Genomic DNA, 17,496 nt, shown 5'->3' with positions numbered 1-17,496 from the left:
TCTCTTCTCCCCCCCCCCCCCCCCCCCGCCAAAACCAAAAATGGCAGTAAATTAACAAAAGCTCCTGGCCACATGCTAGAAGCAGAAGTCAATCCAGACTTGGGTGTAAGGCATCTTGGGTTGATTTCAGGGCGAACCCTTGCTGCTGAAAAAATCCAGTATCAATCTGGAAGTAGCTGAGTTCCTGAAGGTCGATTTAGTGGCCTGTGGGTGGGTTGGAGGCTACACTAGGGACAGGGACAGGTTGGGAGGTGGCACAGAGGCAAGGGATTGTGGGGATTTGTTGGGTAGCTGGGAGACCAGCACATTTGACGTCCAGCTTTTTGGGCCACCCTGGGGGCCTGTGGGAGTCACTTCTCCATTGACCCTGCCCATCTCTCAGATGGGCCTTGCAGCTTGAAGTCAGGAGAGTCTCAGCTTTGGGAGTGCTGGGCAGCCCGCCTTGGTCCTGCCTTTGGTCCAGCGGAGGTTGCCTGTCCTGACTGTCTAGCCTTTTCTTGGCAAAGTTACAGCAAAACTCCCTGCCTGGGAGCGGAGTGGATTCAAACCCAGTTCCTATAGTCTTTTGGCTTGCGTGGACAAAACACTCAGCAGTTCTGGGCAGAGCGGGCCATGTGGGTGACCAGTTCCTGCTAGGGTGTCTGCACGCCCCTCTCTCCAGATGCCTCACCAGCCCTCATCCTTCCCAGGAAGAGCAAGTGTCAGGCTGGGCTGCACATTGCAGGGACCCCTCCCTCTCCAGTGGGTGGCTGTTCTGGCCCGACTTCATCAGCACCGAGATGGGAAATCAGGAACATTTGTTCTTGCTCAGCTGGGATGCAGCGAGGGAAGGGGGGCTTGGAAACCAGCACTTTGGTCCCACAGAGCAGATGACGCTAGCCAAGCAGGCATTTCTGCAACCTGATGCCACTGAGCTAATGTGCCAGCTTGGGCTCCTCCTGCCGCCTGGGCTGGCACCTTGGACCCGCATCAGTGCTCCATCTGATGGAGTAGGGGCCCCTAACGAGACTCTTGGAACAGAGGCACAGTGAGACAAGGCGCCCCTGGGTTTGCAGCTGGCGAAATGGGCTTTCATCTGGGCCTTATTATCTTCTGATCTGGCCTGTGCTCCTGCTCTGCACCCAAGATCACTGTGCTAATTAGCGCATTAAGCAGCTTGGGGATGAGCAGAAACATGTTTACCAGCCCTGGGCATGGATGTGCATAAGGATAGGCAGCAAGACACGTGGAAAGGTCCTAGAACGAGGAATTTTGAGACCTGGGTTCTGGCGCTGGACCTCTTGCAGATACAGCTGGAGACCTTGGCTGAGTCCCCATCCCTCTCTGAGCCTCAGTCTACTGATTTCTTTAGAAGAATCACTGCACAGTGGCTAGAATTCCTCAGTTTGACTGTTGGCTGTCATACTCATCAGTTGTGTGACCTTAGACCACTGAACCTCAGTGCCTCAATTTCCCACCTGTAAAATGGAATGAAAATGAGCTAGAACTTGTAGAACAAAGGGCGCAGCACTGGACTTCAGTTCTTGCTGATGTCCTGGGGCAAACTGTTGTGTGTGGGTGTCTGAAGATCTGCCTTGGGGGTGGAAGCCCAAGGTGAATAGGCTGCCTTCTGGGTCCTTTTCCTTTCCCTGCCTCCCCTGAGGGTCCCTCCCTGAGCCTTGTGACTGGTCTTCTGCAGCCCCATCCCGGTGGCAGGAAGCCCAGGCTGACGTCACCGAAAATATCCTGGTTTCTGGCACTTGAGGGATGATATTTCATCAGCCAGTATTTGAGCATCCTTCCCCTCCACGCTTTGTTTCCACCCTTAGCTAGAGTCCGAGGACCATATGTGCAGATAATAAGTTTAAGCTGATTGACAACTCCCAGACCCACCCAAACTGGGCTGGCTTCCTCGAAGACACTTTCAACTTTCAAATAAACGATCGGGTGCAGGTTCCATTGCTTCACCTCTGGCTGGCCCTGCTTCCCTTGGTCTCAGACTTTGGGCTTTGTCAGCGATCCGGGCTGCAGGAGCCTCCTCCTGCTGTTTCGGAAGGGACCTGCCAGGCTCCTCTCCTTCCAAAAAAGCTGTCACCCTGAGCAATCCCTGATTCCCCGCATGGGGACAGACAGGTTGGCATGTGGGATATCCTCAGTTCCACACACAAGGGTGAAGTAGCTGCTGCTCCATTTTGTAGATTATAGTGGAGCTCAGAAAAATTGAGTCAACAGGGACTGCTTGCTGTCCTGCTTGCTGTCCTGCTTGCCGAACCACTACCTGATTCTTCCTCTTCTCTCCTAGCCCCTGGGAGCTCCAGATCCTCAGGAAAGATCCTGAGATGTGGCCAGGCCCCCTTCCGCACACTTGTGATCATTCACGCGACTCAGGGTACCCATGACACCTCTTTGCACCCTGCGTGGGGACAGGGAGGGGAAAAGGCTTTAAGGGGGTGCGTTGCTACCCTGAATCTGGATTTGAATCTTGTTTCTGCCACCTGTTGCTGTGTGGCCTTGGGTTCCTTGCCTGTGGAAATCCAAGTCGTAGCGTTAGTGACACTGTTGAGCTGAGTAACATCAGCGGTCGCAGCAGGTGGCCCCAGGACCTCAGCGGCTGGACAGCAGGTTGGCGTCCTGCTCACAGTGCTTGTCTAGCTTGGCTCCTGCACCACTCAGACCCAGGCTGATGATGATTTCTCCCTCTTTGTGGCTGCCCCTTCCGGGCCTGTGATGTTAAATTTACTGCAGGTGGGGACAAGGGAGAGGGAAAGCCAGCCCAGAAGGTGACAAGTGTTCCTTCAGTGGGAGAGCATTGGTCAGAACTGTTCCATGGTCCTCAACAGGCCACAAGGGAGACCGAGCATAGAAGGATGGATGTGAAGGTTTGAAAAGCACCACTCCTTGCTTGGCAATGGGACGAGGCATTCCAGGCTTCCGGTACAGACCTGCAGTGTCTTGCCCTTAAAGCTCGGAGGCTTCCTTTCTAATAATTCCTGATGTGTGTGTCCATTATAGATTATAGACCACAGGTGTGGAAGTGGTTTCGAGGCAGATCGTGTTGAGCTTGTAATAGTGCAGGTAGGTGGGGCCTCAGGGCTGGCAGGTGAGGTCACAGAAGGGCCCAGAGTCAGGCCCGGCACCTTCAGCCCAAGCCGCCATGGTCGCCACTGGCGTAGGAAGACGTCTGGTTCTGAGGACCCCAGAATGTCTTCTAAACCTTCTGGAAGCTACTGCTGCTCCTGGCTCCTCCTCCATCTAACGGTGGGAGAATCTGTGCCTGTGGGGTGCTGAGGAATGGGGAGGGGAGGCTGCAGGAACTCTGGAAGGTGAGGGAGAAGGGCAGGGCGGACAGGAGAGAAGCAACGGCTCCAGATGTCCTGGTAAGAGCCATAGGACGTGGGCCCCACATACTTCTGGGGGATTGCTGTACGTGAGTCCTGGGGTGCCCCTCAGAGCACACATGGGGTTCCCTATGGTTCTGTCCCATCTGTGCAGCCTTGCTAGACCCATGTGGCCTGTGAGCTTGGGCAGGGAAGGAGAGGGGGCTCCATGAAGGCTTTCTAGCCCTTTCCTTTTGGGGGCAGGAAGATGGCTGGACCCCGGTGGGAAGCCTGACTCTTCTTAGCCTTCCCACATCTCGGAGCATCTGTCCGCCTCCCTGCTCTCAGTTGCAGAATGGCGGGAGTGCAGGGAAACTGAGCTAATCCAGCGCCTGGCTCATCGGAGAGGCCGATACACTGGCCCTTGGCAGCAGAGCCCAGGAGAGGCCCAACGCAGACACAGCTCAGGGTCTCAGAGTCGGGTTCTCGGAAGGATGGGGAGGTGCCTGACCCCATCCTCAGCGGCCTTGAATTGTGATAATAAAAAACTATGGTTAATATTTAAATTTAAAAATCAGTGTTACAGGATAAGAGTCTTGACCGTCAGTCCCCTCAGAATCCGCCCCATCCCTCTGAACACACTGATCCCATCCTGCTTGCTACTTTCTGCAGTTCTGGAGTCCCCTTTCCTGCTTGTCTTAGTTGTGTTGTCCTGGCTGCATTGATGTCCTGAATCCATTGGAAACGTTTCCCTTTCATGGTCATTTTGACTTTGGGCGAGAGCCAGAAGTTGCACAGTGCCAGATCCGGTGCATAGGGTGGATGAGGACGCAGCCTCGTGTTTTATGAATGACAGCCGATGTGTTCTCTGCCTAAGCTTGAGGGAATATTTGAGGGGCTCAGTGGCAATGTGTCTTTTACTGTAGTAATTAAAAAAAATTTACACACACTGGACTTTTTGATCAGCCCCTGTGCAGCTTTCCTTTGAAATGAGAGAAGGAGTCAGAGCTGTCTGACCACCACTAGGGACTTGGGGGGAGCAGCTCGTGGGGGATGTGGTGACAGAGGCTCCCTGCCACCCTCCCCGCCCCCTGCGTTGCTGCTCTCTCCTTTGGGGACAGATTGCAGCAGGCTTTCACTGGCCAAGTGTGCACAGCTCCCGGGGGAGCAGCCCCACAGCCACCTGCTGCCTGACATTTAGGCTCCTTCCAGCAGGGCTGGCCTGGTGCTTGCTGTGCTCAAGGGCTTCTTGGGATTTTAGCCCCCAGCAGGATGAGGCTTTTCTGGGGCCCAAGCAAATGCTCCCCAAGGACCCCATGTGGCTTGGGCACCGGAGTGGGCAGGAAGAGAGAGAGGGGCTTCCCAAGCAGCATCTGAGGTCACCCATCTCTACCCCAGCACAGTGGACACTTGTCCCCGGGGGCACGGGAGACAGTAGCCCTCCACTGCTCTGCTGGCCACCTACCAGGAGGCACACCGGCTCTGGGCATCTCTGAGACACATTGGCAGTGATGCCTGGGTCTCAGTCACTTTCCTCTCGCTGGGACAAAATACCCCACACTGGCAATTTAACGGAGAGCTTTCTTTTGGCTCACAATTTCAGAGGGTTTAGTCCACGCTCAGCCAGCTCCACAGCAGAAACAACATGGCAGAGGGACCTGGGCCAAGGCGAGCTGCTCACAGCATGGTGGCTGAGAAGCAGAGAGAAAGAGGAAACTGGGTGGGAGGGAGATGTGCCCTTCAAGGCCACAGCCTGGTGACCAGCCTGTTCCCTCCAGACCCCACCTCCTAGCAGCACCCACAAGATTCAGTCACCAGAAGTAGCTTCTGCAGACTCCCACCCCCTGCCTCTGTGTGTGTCCTCACATGGCGTCTCTGGGTGTCTGTGCCTCCTGGTGATGACATCAGTCATGTGGAGCTGGGACCATGCCCGTGACCTCACCCTGACTCAGTCACATCCACAGGTACTGGGGTTGGGCTCCCCCTATGTTTGGGGTGCACCATTCCTCCCTCTCACGCTTCCGTTTTCTCACTGGTGGCGTGGGGACTGTTGACGTGCACCTCCCAGCCTGGGTGTGAGCATCAGGAGATAACTGGCTTTGGGAGGCACTCCTGGCCAGCAGTGCAGCACGGCCTGCAGCTCTTAGCCACGAGGTGTTGGGTGTCCAGGGTGGATGTAGAGATCACCAGTGTATATGAATGGGGCCCAACTGGCGAGAGAATGTTTTCTAGAAAGAGCGATTTGAAATGATCAAGTGAAAGGTACCATCCACGCTCTTTCACGTTGTCTTTCTGGGGCTGCCTCTGCTGGCTGTCTCCACTTACATTGAAAGTATCAGCCAGGGTGAATTGTTCTTGCTTGCTGTTTATCCGATGTTTGCCTTCAGCACCAGAAATACCAGCAGGGGCTGTTTTCTGGGCCTCTCCACAGGGGTGGGCTGAGCAGGTGACTCAGCTCCAGGAAACATCCCACTGGGGCCCAGGAGGGTTTGGAGGGTTAGGATGTGCAGGCTCAGTCTGGGGCAAAGGAACAGAAGAGGCAAGTTGGCATGGAGGGTTAGGAGTGCAACATCACAATAGAGCTGTGAGTTTAAATCCCAGGTCAGCCTGACCCATGTCCTGCATTGGACCCATTGCAGATCATTGGTTTTAGCTTCTGTTTTGACTCAGGGGGCTTCATACACCTGGTGTGCCTGCCCTGTAGTAACGTCACTTCCGCCTTGGGGGGCATGGGGGTCTCCTGCAGCAGCCTCCAAGTAAGTGTTGGGGAACAAATTGTTTTTATGTGAGAAAGAAGCCGGTTGCCCCCAGAGGAAGCTGGGGCGCAGTCCCCAGGGATCCTCCTTGGTCATTCTTGCAAATGGTGGCAGTGCTTGAGCATTTTGCACTGAAACAGTCCTGGAGAGGTGGCCGGGCAGTTCATCTGTCCATCGCCTCCTGCTGAGAGACTGAAGTGGGTGCCTCAGGTGGGGGCTGCCAGAGGAGCGAAGCCTGGGAACCAGGTGTGACCACAGGTTGGGTGGGGGCCGCAGTCTAGATTCAGAAACCTCCCAACTTCCGGAGAAAAGCACTCAGGAAGCCCAGGCATGGTAGTTGATTGAGGTAAGGGGAGGGGTTGTTGTTTAAATAAATTAAGAGGGAAGGAAGACCCTCCAGATTTTCAATAGCCGGGATGATATGCATAACATTTCCTCCTCTTCACTTGATAATTTTTCCTTCTCAAAGTTGTTTGAAGAAAGAGTCTGGTGATTTGCTGCACAATGAGCTCGAATAAAAATATTCTTTCAAAAAAGTGGTTGCTATGTAATTGAATTGAAATAACAGGCAATTTTTGTTTCTAAGTAGCCCAAGCACTCATAAAGGTCTATTCAAACCTGTTTGAGGTGTGTGTGTAAAGAAAAAAGGCCTTCTTGATAAGTCTTTTTGGAAAAATAATAATGATGATGATGATACAGTTAAACAAAGTTGTGTGTGTGTGGTTCAGGCATGTCTGCTGGTCATAAATGCTTGGGATTAACATTAGACACCGACCAGAAGGTAGCGTCTGAAGGCTCAGTGAAATGCTCCCGCATTTAGGTGGGGGCTGCATGCAAAAACAAAGCAAATCCCAGCTCCTGAGTCCCATGGTCCTGGGTTCAAACCCTGACTCTGCTCTTAGTAGCTGCAGGCCTCTGGCCAGTGATTTCTCCTTTCTAAGCCTCAGTTTTCTCATCTGCAAAACAGGGATGGCAAAGGCAGTGACTGACTGGCCTGGGGCTGGGCAGTGGGTCCCTCCCTTTCCTGTCCCTTGTCCTACCCTCTTGTCCCTTCTCCGGAAACCTCAGTCTCCCCTGGGCACAGGAGCCTGGGTACATCACCTCTCCCTTGATACCCAGTGATCTTATTGGAGTGGGCTCCCCCCTTTTTTTGGTGGTTGTTCTTGTTGTTGTTTTGAGACAGGGTCTCACTATGTAATGGGGGGCTGGCCTTGAAGTCATTAGCCCAGGCTGGCCTTGAACTTGCAGTGATCCTCCTGCCTCAGCTTCCAGCTTGCTAGGCTTACAGACAAGCAATACCATGTGGGGCTTGGAGGGGGATTTTTGTTTCTCTTCTGCAGAATGGAAGCCTGAGGTGCTGAGGTTGTGGAGCTCTGAGAGCTCAGCCCACAAGGTCAGGGGTAGGAGAAGCTGGAGGGTTTGTGTGAATCACCCAAGGCTGCCTTTTGCTCTCAGGCCTGTAGGATGTGGACGTGGCTGTCGCCCCTAGGCAGTGGTCCTTAGGCCAGGGCATGTGTTGCATGACTCGAGGCTGGGGTGTGTTGGGTGTGTGCGTGTGCTCCCCTGTGTGCGTGTGCGCGCGTGGGGGTGGTGGGGTGGTGTCCCATCCAGCACAGGTGCACAGTGCACTTGACCTTGGACTCCCCTCAGCCACGCCCACCGGCTGGACTCCACTGGACTCCCACCCGGCTCATCACAAAGGCTGCTCCTAGCCACAGGGCTTGCAGTGCTTCCGTGCTCCAGCTGTCCCCTGAGGGACATCTCCTTCAAGACACCGTGGTGCTTTTAACACACACGGTCCTGTGACACCCGACTCACTGTCCCTTTTGTCCTATAAAGTCTCTGGTTGCTGAAGGCTCTTGGGGTCCTGAACAAGGATGTCGGTGGGCCCTGCAGAGGGACAGCTCTCCCTGTCCCCCACCCCCGGGAGCGCCTGCTCTGTGGCACTGCACTGTGCCTTGATACTGCAGGTGCCTTGGGGAACAGCCACCCGCAGGTTGCCCACCCCACAAATGTCTTGGTGGAAATAGCTTGAGCTTTCCCCCCAGACAACTCAGAAGCTGGTGATGTGCGGCTGGGGGCTCATGCTTTTGCTTCTCTGGGGTTTGTGGGGCTGCAGACTGGGTCTTAGGGCATCACCAAGGATTGTGTCAGAAAACAGTGGGACTCTGAAGACAGAGGCTGATTATCTCCAGGATGAGGAGCAGCAGGATTGGGCTATGCCCTCCCGGCCAGTTCAGCGGCTAATGAAAAAGGGCCAGATGGTGCAGTGGTTAGTGCAGGGTTAGGTCATCACGGCTGCAATCGTGCTGCTCTCTGGTTGGTGTGACCTGGAGCGGCCAAGTCGTGGTGCTGCTTCTTCCTTCGTGGGAAGCTGTAAACAGCTGTGCAGTGGGCCGGAGGAGGTAACCGGCCTCCTGTGAGCTGCCCAGGCCTCAGAAGTCGGAGACCTTATGCCTGCCTTTCTGGCACATGCCTGTTATCTCAGCAGGAGGCTGAAGTAGGAAGATTGCTGAGAGTTCAAGGCCGGCCTGAATTATATAGCTGTCTGCAAAATTCGAAAGCATTAAAAAACGAAGTTGGAGTTCTTGTGGGCAGTCTGTGCCTGACTTGGGAATTCTCCACATTTGGTCTGCCCTCGGGACCTTTGCCTGTCATACCTGTTTGGCCCCTGGGTGTTTTGGGGGCAGCAGGAAGACCCCCAAGCCTGCAGCCGTCTGTCTGGGGTCCTGCCTGTGCTCCCTGGCCGAGGACCAGCAGTGCCTTCCTCCGCTAAGCTGCTGGTGAGGGAGGAAATGCCATTGTAACACAATCCAGGGACCCAGTTTGGGGCACGTTTTGCTAAAAGTAGACTCCAGAAGGCAGATGTTCAGAACTCAGGGAACTTTTCTTTATTTGTTTGTTTTAAAAAATATTTCTAGCATTAGCCAGGAGCAGTGACATACACCTGTGTTCTCAGCAGTTCAGGAGGCTGAGGCAGGAGCATTTCAAGTTCAAGTCCTGCCTGGGTGATGTAGTGAGACCCTGTCTCAAAATTAAAACTATTAGCAAAGGGGCCCGGGTGTGTAGCCCAGTGGTAGAGCACCCCTTGGTTAGATTCCTCGGTATCACACACACAAAAAAACCCAAAGCAAATGGCGATAACAAAATCTCCTGTGTGAGCACGGGGGAAACAAGAAGAAAGAGCCATCTATCTGGCCTGGTGGAGGGGAGAAAATGAGATTGTTTAGTTTTCATTTGCAGCAAAATGCACGGTGAGTTTTCTGGCAAGTGTTCCCACAGACAGGAAGTGGGCACAGCGCAAGCCTCCCTCCCGGGGGCCTCCTTCCGGTGTGTGTATTATCACCTCCAGGAAGAGGTGTCAGATTGCCCATCCCGCTGCTTTAGGGAAGAGCTCTGCTTCGAGCCCTGGATCGTGTGGAAGGTGGCCTGTCTGCCGCGGGCCACAGTCCGTCTCAGTGCCGGGTCCCAGCCTGCGGCAGGCCTGGTCTCCGTCTCCACTGTTTACAGCTTAGCAGGGAAGAAGAGAAACAGATGTGATTGGCTTGGGATGAAATGAGGCTCCTGGCAGGTTTCTGGCTTTTCCAGTGGTTCCTAATTGGCCGTGAGAAACTCAATGGAGTAGGGAGACGAGAGCCCTGGATTATAAATGGGGGGGGGGGTTCCAAGTGCTAGCATCGCCCCGCCCTGGCGCAGTGACCTTGGGCAAGGCGCTAGGTCTTTCTGGGCCTGTTTGTGTCTGTAAGAACCAGAGAAAAAACAAAAACAGAAACAAATATACCAGGGCAGAGACAAATTATTATCTTCACAGCTGGCTTCCCGGGTTGGCATGGAGAATAGAATCTAATAAGCTGGAGAAAGGGCTGGGCTTGGGTTTTGGTTCTTTCTCTGTTTCTGTGATGACCATCCTGGGTGTAAGAGGGCTAAGCTGCTGGAGAACAAAGCCAGGGCTCAGAACCAATGCTGACCAGCAGGAGCAGTGTGATGGGCTGGTACCTGGATGACACGCGCTTTTCATTGCAAATGCTAGCACTGATTGATTGGTCGGGCCTGCTTTGAGCCCCTTGATGGGTGCCTGGGGCTGTTTTATCCCCGCTCAGCAGGAAGTAGGGCCAAGATCAATTATTGATGTCTGGCGTGGTTGGCGCAGGGTGGAAAGCTGGCGGAAGAAATAGATTTGGAACATCACAGAGGTGTGGGTAGAGAGGTGAGGACCTGGGGCACCTGGCCACCAAGTCACTGGCTGTGTGACCCAGGGTGCTGGTTCTCGGTTAACCTGGATAGAACAGTGCGCGTGTCGGGCTGCATCCTGATGAAAACTCACAAGGAAGAAGGTCTGGCTGTGGCTACAATGAATGGTGCATACAGTCTGAGCGTGGACAGCAGTGGCTCGGTGACGTGGTCCGGGCTGCGGAGTTTTGTTTAACGTACACCACGTTTAAAGCACAAAACGGACCCATCATTAGCACGGTGGGAAATGAGATGACGGGGGGCCCCTACCCTGTGACCCAGAGTTCCACACCGATGCACACACCCTTCAAAAGGCAGCCAGGGCTTCACGGTGCACGGCAGACGATAGCCGAGCTGATCCCGCTGTCCCTAGACGAGCAGGGGAGAGAGGAGCGGCAGGGTCACGGGGCGACAGGGCGGTGAGGGAACCAGGGAGCTGCCGCAGCGTTGGGGACTCGGAATCGCACGGCCTGGCAAGCAGGGGTACCGGATGTGAAAGAAACCCTGGTTCGGTGCTGAAGTTCAAAGCCGGCAAGATGACTCCGCGGAGGCAGACGTCCCGGCAGGAGTTGGGGTTTCCCGGAAGGGGCTGCGTGCTGCTGTATCCTTTTATCCTGAAAGCTGATCCTGAAGCAGGCTGGGGGTGAGCAGCGGCTGCCCCTTTGGGCTGTGCCTGTCCCTTTCCTGTTTTATTTCAGGGTCTTCATTGGGATTTGAAATTGGGGACCCGTTGCAGGGTGTTTCCCTTGCCCCCCCATCATAGAGGAACGCTTTGCACGTGAGTGTTGAGGTGACTCAGGAAGGAGCGGGGCTTTCCTAGTGATGGTTTGGGGGTCCCAGCCTGACTCTTCCTGAACTTACTATGTTGGTGACTTTGGGGGAATTAGTCTCCAGTCCTCAGTTTACCCATTTGTAAAGCTGGGAAAGAAGCCCGCACCTCAGAAGATTGGGGTTAGGAGAAGACCGTGAGGAGGAGGTGCGCAGCGTAGGATGGTCTGTGTGCAGGGTAAGGGGAGCCTGTCTCCCATCTTCCTCGCTCGGCCTGCCTGTTTGGAGGGGACATTTCGTTACTGGGGTGCAGCCTTGTGGGACAGGGAAGGCCGTTCTCAAGACCCCAGATGACACCTTCGTCTCAGTCCAGCCCTGTGCACCCAGGACCAGCTGTGCCCGGGGCAGCGCCTTCCACTGAGTGAGCGGCCCGCGCCAGGTACCTAGGCATAGGGAGCACAGCTTCTGAGGACGGCCGGCTCCTGGGGACAGCTAGCTTGGGGATCGTGTCTGTGCCCTGGCCGCAGCAGCCAGGAGCAGCCCCACCTGGAAGGGCGGTTCTCAGCAAGAAGCTGGTTCTGTACCTCCGCTACTAAGCGGCGTTTTTATTCCAGAATCACTTGGATGGGGCAGTGGGGTGACCAGGGACTGTCCCTTACTAAGGCTGCAGCCTCCTCTGGATGGGGGGAAAGACAGCATCTACTGTAGGCTCCAGGGAGGAGGCAGCATTTGCCTTGGGCCGTGTGCAGGGAGGAGGCAGCATTTGCCTTGGGCCGTGTGCACCGTTTTTGCTCAAGAATCCAAAGCGTGACTGTGGACGTCCCCGCTGCTGCCATGAGAAGGTGTGGAGGGGCCCCTTGGGGTGGCTTTGGGGTGAGGATGTGCTTGGAAATGGCCTTTCCATGCAGAACAGTCTGTTTCAATTTATTTGACGGTGGGAATTTGAAAATGGTCCCGAGTGTTTTCCTTCCTCCTCGTCTCTCTTAGCGCGATCCTCCGGCTCGCTCACACTCCTCTTGCACACTTGTTCTCTCATCTCCTGCCACACTTGTTTCCTCACACCCTCCGGAAGTGCAGGTGGAACCTCAAAAGCCCCCCGATATCCCTTACTCTTCAACGGCTCGTGTTGCCTCGTGGGCACACTGTCACGTGCAGCCGTTTTCACACTCATGCTTCCCTCCCTCGCTCCTGGCACGGCTGTGAGGTCTGGCTCGGCTGTGTGACATGGGCCAAGTCACTTAGCCTCTCTGGGCCTTGCTTTGCTTGCTGTCCGCAGGCAAAGCTACCAGCTTCCCCTGAGGGAGATCCTCACTTTCCAGTCAGCATCTCAGAGGATGTGAGGTACAGTCCCCGCTTCTGCACCCAAAACCCCACCGAGTAGGTTCTACCCCTAAACTAGGAAGGTCGTGTGCTAACCTTACCGGACACTGTGGCCTTTTCCTGGTACCGAAAGGTATGGTTTCATGTTGAGCTACAAAACAGAAAGTTTGCGGTGCCGATTCGCTCTTAACCTTGGAGGAAACGCAGGGCTGCACCGTCTCCTTGCCTCTGTTCCTCTGGATGGCTGAGGAGCAGTTGGAGGGAGCGGGAGATGAAGTGGGCAGGGGGACCTCGCTTCCTGTGTCAGACCTGCCGGGAGGATCCTCTTCCTGCCACGTGTCCCTTCTCCGCACCTCGCCCAGGGACAGAAGGAGCTAGAACTTACGGAGGCCTTGCCACGTGGCACGCACCACCCCGTTGGCTCCTTGCAGCATCGGACGGGTCCCATTAGGAAGTCATTGCCATTTTAGGGACAGTGAGACTGAAACGGGGTCGAGCTCTAACCCAGCTCTGCCACAGACTCATGGCCACCTTGGACAGGTCCCTCTCCCTCTTGGGCTGTGTGCATTTAACTCATCCTGGGAGAGGAGAGGAGGTTGTGTCATCCTGGAGACCTCTTTCAGCACTGCACGGAGTCTCTCTGGGGCGGTACCTTTCAGGCCACCTCAGCAGTCAGCAGGCTGTGTGGCCTGGGGCAGGTTACCCAACCTCTCTGATGCCCAGGTTCTCCATTTGCAAAATGGAGAGAAACCCAGAGGTTTTGGGGGAGTGGCACAGGGGACCGGGAACCCTGTGTGTGCTTCTCCAGGCCCTCCCTGGGGTTCTAGCACCTTTTGCTAGGGACCGGGCCTTGTGCCTGCCCCGAGGCAGAGAAATTCATCCCCAGGTAACAGTGCATTCCCAGCACCTATACGAGATGGTCCTGGGATGATTTTGTCCAGCGGTGTGCAACTGTGCTTGTGGCCAGTGAACCCCCAAGAAGTCCTGGGTGGAGCTTTCAAGTTTCTACACTGTGATCAAAATGAAGCAGGTATAGGGGACTGCTCTTCCTCCCCGACAAGCCCCCCACAACCCATGTGCCCGGGGGAACCCTAGGGAACCCCTTTTGAAAATCACCAGCCAGGTGACACAGAAGTGCCGCTGACCCCTGGAAGGAGCAGTCACTTGAACCTCGTCGGTCAGCAGCTTCACTTTCATTAGTGTCGACCCCACCCCAAGAGGGTGCTTTTCTCTTTCTTTGGGCCATTGATCTCAGTTAATCACCCGGAGACTCGTCTTTCAATATTGGCACTTAGCTCTCTTCTGATCTTCCCCACAGTCCTGGGTAAGGCAAAGTTGGTATTTAATGCTAAAGTGAGGGCCGGGGATTTAGCTCAGTGGTTCTGCCGCCTGCCTCTCAAGCGGAAGGTCCCGAGTTTGATCCCCAGTACCCACCCCCCCAATCCAAAATGGTAAAGTGAGGAAATGGTACTTTATTTATATTTGGAGGCTTCGGGAACACGGCATTTACCCAGATAATCCTGCCCGAGACTGCAGGTGTTTGGAGACGTAGGAAATATATTTAACAAAACGAATAAGTAGAGACCTCGAGCAGAGCGGATCTGCTTCTGGGGAGCCCTCCTGGAATGAAGAGTCTCTTCCCACTGCCTGAGCACCCCTGTGGCAGCCCTCTCCCCGGTTTCGTTTCTCAGACTGTGAGGTGTTCTTTCCTTTAAACCTAATTTCCATGCGGCGGCGGCGGCAGTGAGGGCGGCAGAAGGGCCCCTTTGAGGATGGGCAGGGAGAGCGTCCCCTGGGGCCTGCCCGCCTGCTGCTGCGTGTGAAACACCCTGGGGAGCACAGTGCTTGGGAGACATCTGGAGCGTCAGAGCCCTTCCTTAAAGACAAAGGAACTTGTCTAGGGTGACTTGGCCAAGGCCACCCAGGCAGTTGGAGGCAGAGCCCATGTCCCGCCTGGGACCATTTCCTTGCCGAAGGTGGCGGCTGTCCTGTGCTCTTTTAGTCTGGGCATCTCTGGGCTCTTCTGAGAGGACGTAGATTCATTAGAGGCTGGCGATGCCATCAGCGCAGAGGCGCCTGGGAACTTTCCTTTGTCCACAGACTCCAATGTGTCCCGCTGTCCCTGGGGCTGGGAGGGTGAAGAGGGAGGAGCCCTGTGCCCGCCTACCGGCCATGGCAGACACATGTGAGTTCCGATCCAGGCTGGCACGGCTCGTGCTTGGCGTTCGGCTGCTCTTGTGTTCTGGGAGTGGGTGGGGAACGCTGTCTTCTCCGCGCCTGACCCCCCGGCAGCCTGACAGATGTGTTTATGTCTTCCTCTTCGACTGGGGAGGCAGGCGGGCGTCTGGCAGAGCGGCGAGCAGGCAGGCTGCGGGTTCGGACTGCCCGGGGATCAGGCCTGGCTGGGCTGGAACAGTCTTCCACCTCCTCACCTGCAGAGAGTGGCCGGTGACCCGCTTCTGCGTTGTGGGCGGGGCCCTAATGTGAGCACTTCTGATGGGCCGAGCGAGCCATTTGCATCCGTTGTTAGTTTGGGGAAGCAGGCAGGAGTCTGCCTGTCTGGAGTTCAAGGCCAGCCCGAACCACATCGTGAGACTCTGACTCCAAAAAACAAAAGCAAATCATACATAAAAACCAATCCTTGTCCCTTTTTCTGATTACGAAAAGCCAACGGTATATGTACACCTGTGACTCTCAGATAACATTCTGCTTGTGTTTCTTTCCAGTTTCCTCCTGTGCAGTGTGTGAGTATTCGCGCCTGTGCTATTAAATACAGTGTATGAGAAGATGCGATTTTGGTCTGTGCTCCCGGGCCAGGCTCCAGTAGGCCAAACAAAGTGGAGTCCTGCTAAACTCCCACATAGCCAGACTAAGGTGTGTCGTCGTGAGAGTGGATCTGGGGTGAGAAGTCAGCGAAACCCTCCACCAGGCCACCTTTAGTGTGAGGAGGGAGTCCCCGTGCTTTCACCCGCACAAGAGAGGAATGTTAAAACAACCAGTCTGCTTTTGATTCCTTGTTTCTGCTTCCTCAGCCTTTTCCGCCTATAAGACACCCCGCCCCATCCAGTTTATCGAGGCCTCCTGCTTGGCAGAGGGGTTGCTACCTGGTTTGTGAATTGCTGATATAAGTCAGGTGTTCACAACTCGGTTTGCTGCAGTTTTGTTCATAGAAGGTACATAGTTCATAGGAAGTACATAGTTCTCCTCATGACTGGGGGAGCCTCAGGCGAAGGAGCTGCATGCACAGAGCTCCTAGGTGACACTGGACAGCCCTGCAGCTGGTTGCCTCAGTTCTGTGTCTGGGGTCTTTTTCTTTACTGGTGTCAAACGATTTCTTCTGATCATGCCTCAGAGCAGCAGCCCCCAGCTCAGGGGCCGTGGCCCAGCCTCGTCGGTATTTCTGGCAGCTCCGGCACCTGCATCACAGCCTGGGCTCTGGCTCGTGTGAGAGCAGCTGAGATTCTCACAGGAGCCAGAGCCCCGCTGTGAAAGGCGCATGCCAGGGATCTGGGCTGCTTGCTTCTTTGAGTCTCCCTGACCCCATCCATCTCCTGTCTGCAGATTCCCGGAAACGGCTCCGGGTGTGAAAGGTTTGGGCAGCGCTTGCTTCGTAGGAGGAGCCCTTCACCTCTTCTTGTACACAGCATGACTTGTGCATTTCCCAGAGCTGGGTTTCTCGTGTACTCGCCTGTGTGAGGGGTCTGCCCTGTCTTCGTACCCCTGCCCTCCTGCTGGGGTCTCCAGGGCAGGACTTGCCCCAGTCGCCCATCAGGTTTTATAGTGATCCAGACATCTGGATTTCCCGTTCTCTCACAGAAGTTTCTGGATGAAGGGGTTTGTGAGCCAAAGCATCTTCCTGGTCCTGTGTCCCAGGGTGCAGTGTGTGGTCACTCGGTGATTCACACTGGGGAGGTGGCCGAGTGAGTACATGGATGTGAAGAGGTCTGGCCTTGTCCCTTACAAACAGACGTGCCCTGCTTTTAGGGACGGGCAGGGGCTGCTCCATTGTTGGTTACAAACTTGCAGCAATCCTCCTGCCTCAGCCTCCTCAGGGCTGGAATTACAGGCCAGTACCACTGTCCTGGCTTCCCAAGGACTCTCTTGACTGAGCACTTGGGTTCCTGACTTTCTTAAGCATAAAGTCCTAAAAGGGGTACAGAGTTCTTGGCCCCTCCATCAAGCTGGGAAGGGAGGGGTGTGTTTCAAAGACTAATCTCCATGCTATGAATTTTAAAGCTCTCTGGTTGCATGTGTTGGGAAAGCCCATCAAAATGCTAATGGCTCTGCGGTCTTACCTCCTGCAGCCCCTTTCTGCATTAGAATGTATTTACAAGGATGGGAGCCAGGGAGAATTACAAAGAATCGGGGTGCACTTTTCCCGGAATCCTCTGCAGCCCTGTGGGTTGTAAAGTCTGGGTTAACAGGCCCAGCAGTGGGGCCTTCTCTCCACTGCAGGGGGAGCTGAGCCACGGGTGCCAGAGGGTCCACAGCCTCGACGCTGATCTGTGGGCTTGGTGCTTCTCCTGTCCTTTCCCGGCTACTAGGAGCTCCTGGGCTCTGGGCAGGAGTCCTGTGTCCTCTGGTGGGTCACTCTGCAGGCTGTGTCCCAATTCGGGAGCGGCTTCGGATGTCACAGCCTTAACCTGGGGCACAGTCCGAAGAGGAGGACTCACTGTGGGAACAGGATGGGGGCGCTGAGTAACAGGGTGGGGAAGGGGAACCCCCTCCTTCCAGGACTTGAGCTCAGGTGGCTTCAGGAGCGGCCTCAGGCCTAGGACACTGTGGGACTGGGCAGCAGGGCTCCTCTCCGTGCTCCCCACCCTCCTGCCCCTACGTTGCTAATTTAAAACAGAGCAAAACAGCCCTGGCTTTGCTCTGGAGCCACAAACTGCAGAGCTCGGACCTGTCACCAAGGGGCTGTACGGCTGGACGCCCTCTGGGTCCCTAGGGCGGTGGCCGGGGAAGGTGGGTGGGACCAGGGCTGGGAGAAAAGGAGGCCTTGTGGCCTCACACTTAGGGTGAGGCGGGGAGATGGGCTGGAGAGGGAGAGAGAGGCCACTGAGATGGGAGGGGGAGATTTTCTTGCCGCCTCTTCAGGGCAGCCTCCCCAGCCCCTCCCCCCCCTC

General features: G+C 55.3%; 1 protein-coding gene across 6 annotated transcripts in view; it reads left to right on the top strand.

Annotated features, from left to right (window-relative positions):
* Positions 1–17,496, top strand: part of Tspan18 (tetraspanin 18) — a 114,792-nt gene that overhangs the window by 1,614 nt on the left and 95,682 nt on the right. For 2 of the 6 annotated variants that reach the window (XM_019205791.2, XM_010612504.2), the window contains exon 1: positions 12,246–12,391. The exons of the other annotated variants lie outside the window; for them this stretch is intronic. The gene's annotated coding sequence lies outside the window, so the exon portion shown is untranslated. Of the gene's footprint in view, positions 1–12,245; positions 12,392–17,496 lie in introns of those variants that run through there. 6 annotated transcript variants of the gene reach the window in all.

This window comes from Fukomys damarensis, unplaced genomic scaffold, assembly GCF_012274545.1.
Source record: "Fukomys damarensis isolate Sample0158 unplaced genomic scaffold, DMR_v1.0_HiC HiC_scaffold_27, whole genome shotgun sequence".
Taxonomy (NCBI): Eukaryota; Metazoa; Chordata; class Mammalia; order Rodentia; family Bathyergidae; genus Fukomys; species Fukomys damarensis.
This window is presented reverse-complemented; position numbering and strand designations above follow the sequence as displayed.